Consider the following 5,725-nt stretch of genomic DNA (forward strand, 5'->3'; position numbering starts at 1 on the left):
TTCTTGGCTCCTGGCTTTGGCACCCCTAAGGTGTTGCATGCATTTGGGGAGTGGACCAGCAGAAGGGAGTTTCTGTTTGTCTCTATGATTCTTTTGCCTATCAAATAAATAGTTTTTATAGTCTTTTTTTTTTTTTAAGATTTATTTATTTGAAAGTCAGAGTTACAAAAGGAGAGGAGAGGCAGAGAGAGAGAGGGTCCTCCAACCAATGGTTCAACTCCTCAATTGGCCACAATGGCCAGAGCTTGCCGATCTGAAGCCAGGGACCAGGAGCTTCTCCAGGTCTCTCATGCGGGTGCAGGGGCCCAAGGACTTGGGCCATCTTCTAATGCTTTCCCAGGCCATAGCAGAGAGCTGGATCGGAAGTGGAGCAGCCTGGTCTCAAACCGGCACCCATATGGGATGCTGGCACTGCAGGCGGCGGCTTTACCCGTTACGCCACAGTACTGGCCCATGTAGTCTTAATAAGTAGTAGTGTTAACAGGGAAAACGCTGATGAAGGAGATGACCTTGGTTCCTCTCTCAAAAGAGAGAAAGTAGGAACTTTAAAAGTAGGAACTCAGAAGGGTGGTATCAGCACTTCTGTCATGCTAAAGGAAGTTTCTGGGGAGAAGTGTGCCTCTTGTATACTTTCTTTGTAAGCATTATTTATTTATTTTGAAAGGCAGAGTTAGAGAGAGAGAGAGAGAAGAGAAAAAGAGAATCTTCCATCAGCTGATTCACTTACCCAAATGGTTGCAAGGCTGGAGCTGGTCCCTTCTGAAGCCAGGAGGCTGGAGCTTCTTCCAGGTCTCCTATGTGGGTGTAGGGCCCTAAGCACTTGGGCCATCCTCCGATGCTTTCCCGGCCATTAGCAGGGAGCTGGAGTGGAAGTGGAGCAGCTGGATCTTGAACTGGTGCGTATACAGGATGCAGGCTGCACAGGCGGAGGTTTAACCTGCTATGCCACAGTGTGGACTCCCATCTGGGACACTTTAAAAGGGACTCCCCTTTTCTCATTCCAACAGGAACCTGACCTAGCTACCTTATTAGCCCATCTAACTCATCACAAAAAATCTTTATTTTTTCTTCATTTTCTACCTTGGCTATTCTTGGTCTTTTAAAGGTTTTTTTCTATATTTTTTATGTATTTACAAGTTTTTCAAGTTGCACACAAACACATTAAAAAACCTCAACAACAAAAATCTGTTGGCGTTGCAGTGAATATATAGAGAGGTTTGGAGAGTACCTATGTTTTATGATTCTGATTCTTCCAATCCATGCATAAGGGATAGTTTTCTTTTAATTAGGTTTTCATTATGTGCAGATCTTGTCCATCTTTTGTTGGGCTTACTCCTAGATACTTGATAGTTTCACTGCTATCATGAATTGTGACTTTTAAAAATATGCTAATTATTTGATATGGGTATAGAAATAAATTTGATTTTTACATACTGATATTGTATCCAGCTATCTTGCTAAGTTCTTCTTTCTAATAATTCATCTATTGATTCTTTTGAATTTTGTAGGAAATAATCATCTGAAAATAATGCCAGTTTTCCCCCTCCTATCCAGCCCTATTCCTTTTTATTGTTCTTGAAGTGTTACACTGGTTAGGGCCACCAGTATAGCGCAGTGTTAAAATGGTGATGAAAGGGCAGTGGTGCTGTGGCGCAGCGGGTTAAAGCCGCAGCCTGCAGCACCGCCATCCCATATGGGCGCCGGTTCCAGCCCCAGCTGCTTCACTTCTGATCCAGCTCTGCTATGGCCTGGGAAAGCAGTGGAAGATGGCCTAAGTCCTTGGGTCCCTGCACCAGTGTGGGAAGCCTGGAAGAGGCTCTTGGCTTTGGATCAACAGTTCTCCAGCCATTGCGGCCATTAGGGGAGTGAACCAATGAATGGAAGATCTCACTTTCTATTGCTGTCTCTCTCACTCTCTCTCTGTAACTCCGCCTTTCAAATAAATAAATAAATCTTAAAGAAAAAAAAAAAAGATTTATTGAAGCAAGGAAGCCTGCTGCAGCAGTCGGGAGGGGAGCTCCAAGGGAGGAGCTGCCCGGAAACTTGTAGGTACTGGCTCGTTTTAGGCACAAAACTGGGTACCTGGATTTAACCAATCAGAAGAGGAGCAGAATAACATGTACTCAAAGGCAGAAATAGCAACCAATCAGAGGACTAGAATAACAACCAGTCAGAGGGCTGGGATTTGTAATCCTGTCGAGTCTGCTCTCATGATAAAACTAAGTGTCGGGCTGGCGCCATGGCTCAACAGGCTATTCCTCCACCTTGCGGCGCCAGCACCCTGGGTTCTAGTCCCAGCTGGGGCGCCGGATTCTGTCCCGGTTGCCCCTCTTCCAGGCCAGCTCTCTGCTATGGCCCAGGAGTGCAGTGGAGGATGGCCCAAGTGCTTGGGCCCTGCACCCCATGGGAGACCAGGAGAAGCACCTGGCTCCTGCCTTGGGATCAGCGCGGTGTGCTGGCTGCGGCGGCCATTGGAGGGTGAACCAACGGCAAAGGAAGACCTTTCTGTCTGTCTCTCTCTCTCTCACTGTCCACTCTGCCTGTCAAAAATAAAAAATAAAATTAAAAAATTAAAAAAAAAAAAACAACTAAGTGTCACTAAAGGCAGCCCCTTGGAAGAAACAAGCAGCTTGTCCACTCTTCACTCGCCGCACCGCTCTGCCCCTTTTCTCATTCTGACAGGGACTGACCTAACTGCCTGTTAGCCCACCTGCCTCCTCACATGGTGGGACTTAGATATTTTATCTCTCCTTGAATCAGTTTGGTAAGCGATATGGGCGTGGGCATGCGGCCCAGGGAGCTAAGCAGCTGCTAGGGTTGCCAGCACCCCATGTCACAGTGCCAGTGGGAGTCCCAGCTACTCTGCACCCAGCCTCACTTCCTGCTGATGTGCCTGGGAAGCAGTGGATGATGGCTCAAGTATTTGAGTTCCTGGGTGGGAGACCGAGATGGAGTTCCTGGCTGCTGGCTTCCATGTGGCCCAGCCCTGGCCCCGTGGAAGTGAGCCAGCAGACAGAAGGTATGTTTCTCTCCTTGTCTCTCCTGTGTGAACCTGCTCAGCCACTGAGGGCTAAACTCCCAAACCTGATAAAACCAGTGCAGATAGATAATCTAAAGGCTGGTGGAATGTTTATTGCTCAGGAAAGCGCCTGCCTGGGACATTCCAAACTGCTAAGAGACGCATTGTTAACTACCGAGGAGCCTTTCTACACGTCCCCACCCGCCTTATCAGGGTCCACGTGGTGCTCTGCACCTCCACCACCAGGCAGCTTAAGGAGGGACTCTGCCAGCCACTCAAAAGGAGTGAAGCCTGGCTTCACACCCCCTCCCTCTGCTGGGCAGCCTGGGCCCCCACTCTCTCCTCTTACTCGGTTTCCCCCTTTTCTGCTTTGAAACTGGCGTCTCCTCACCTTCTCTGAATCCTAAAGTTCTGACACCCAGCATTTACCAGTCTGTTTTTCAAAGACATCAATCTTTAAAGAAGTAAAAATTCTGAACTTTACTTCTCATCACATACTCCATCAAGTTGCAAATACTTTGTAAAAAGTGATACCAGCCACTTAGTCCGTCCTAAAGAACTGAGGTCCCTGGAATTTAGCCATGTCAAGGTAGTTTTTTTGTTTTTGTTTGTTTTTTTTTTTTCTTTTTTGTTTTTTCTTTTTTATCTTTCTCTTTTTGTTTTTTTAATTTTATTTTCTTTTTTTTTCTTTTTCTAAGGATGTTTTTTAAATACATAGTATTAACTTTAAAAAAAAGCAAAGGGCAGGCACTGCGGCTCACTAGGCTAATCCTCCGCCTTGCGGCGCCGGCACACCGGGTTCTAGTCCCGGTCGGGGCACTGATCCTGTCCCGGTTGCCCCTCTTCCAGGCCAGCTCTCTGCTGTGGCCCAGGAGTGCAGTGGAGGATGGCCCAAGTGCTTGGGCCCTGCACCCCATGGGAGACCAGGAGAAGCACCTGGCTCCTGCCATCGTATCAGCGCAGTGCGCTGGCCACAGCGCGCTGGCTGCGGTGGCCATTGGAGGGTGAACCAACGGCAAAAGGAAGACCTTTCTCTCTGTCTCTCTCTCTCACTGTCCACTCTGCCTGTCAAAAAAAAAAAAAAAAAAGCAAAGGTGGCCGGCACCGCGGCTCAATAGACTAATCCTCCTCCGCCTTGCGGTGCTGGCACACCAGGTTCTGGTCCCGGTTGGGGTGCCGGATTCTGTCCTGGCTGCCCCTCTTCCAGGCCAGCTCTTTGCTGTGGCCCGGGAGTGCAGTGGAGGATGGTCCAGGTCCTTGGGCCCTGCACCCCATGGGAGACCAGGAGAAGCACCTGGCTCCTGCCTTGGGATCAGCGCGGTGCGCTGGCAGCGTGCCGGCCGTGGTGGCCATTGGAGGGTGAACCAACGGCAAAAGGAAGACCTTTCTCTCTGTCTCTCTCTCTCACTGTCCACTCTGCCTGTCAAAAAAAAAAAAAAAAAAAAAAAAAAAAAAAAAGCAAAGGTGCCCTTTAGCGACTTTTTGTTTTGTTTTGTTTTAAGATTAGGAAATAAAAAGGAGCCTCGTTATGGCAGAGAAGGATTCTCTGAGGAAGCTTTCCTGGGTGTTTCTGCTGAAGCGTTGGCTGACTGTCTCAGAAAACTCTCATAACAAGCAGAGTTAATGTTATTTGGCCTTCCAGAAAGTCAGCAAGCAAAACACCTTGAGCAGCCCAAACACTGTAGCCATGACCTTGCTCATGACTGGTCCGCTCCCACTGCTGGACAGCCACTGCTTTGCTTGTGCTTGGCCTTCGGGATTGTACTGGTAAGTGTGTTTCACCTCCGGCTGCAGTTCTTCAAAGAAATGCACTAGGCACTTGACCCCACTTGTCTAAATTTCTGTTGAAAGCTCTACTTTTGTCTGCAACTGCTTTGAGTGCATGGTTTGACACCCATTGAGTAGAAAAGCTCCTCTGCGTTAATTTTTCAGTCAGAATTGTGAAAGCTAAACCAGAGGCGACATCTTTGGCACTGGCTATTGTTTCTGCTGTTAATCTTTGGTCCTCTTCATCTAGGGCAGGAACAGATCCATTTTGTCCTTGCAAATGAATGTGGATCATATGCCACTGTGGGCTTCTTCTTTAATGTCATTCCATTCCTCTTATTTAAAAAAAAAAAAAACAAAGATTTATTTATGTATTTGAAAGGCAGAAAGAGAGAGAGAGCATGAGAGTGATATCTTCCATCCTCTGCTTCGTTCCCCAAATGGCTGCGATGACCAGGGGTGGGCTAAGCTGAAGATGGGGGACAGCACTGTGGTGTAGTGAGTAAAGCTGCTGCCTGTGATGCCGATGCCAGCATCTCATATGGGCACGGGTTCAAGTTCTAGCTACTCTGCTTCCAATCTAGTTCCCTGTTAGTGCGCCTAGGAAAAGTAGCAGAGGATGGCCCAAGTCTTTGGACCCCTGCACCCTCATGGGAGATCTGGAAGAAGCTCCTGACTCCTGGCTTCAGAGTGGCTCAGCTCCAACTGTTGCCATCATTTGGGGAGTGAACTAGTGGATGGAAGACGTTTCTCTCTCTCTCTGTGACTCTTTTTTTTTTAAATTCTTTTTTAAAAAGATATTTATTTATTTGTTTGAAAGGCAGAGTTACAGAGAGAAAGAGGTGGGGCAGGATGGGGGAGAGGTCTTCCATCTGCTGGTTCACTCCCCAAAGGCCGCAATGGCCAGAACTGAGCCAATCCGAAACCAGGAGCTTCTTC

This window comes from Lepus europaeus, chromosome 5, assembly GCF_033115175.1.
Source record: "Lepus europaeus isolate LE1 chromosome 5, mLepTim1.pri, whole genome shotgun sequence".
Classification (NCBI taxonomy): Eukaryota; Metazoa; Chordata; class Mammalia; order Lagomorpha; family Leporidae; genus Lepus; species Lepus europaeus.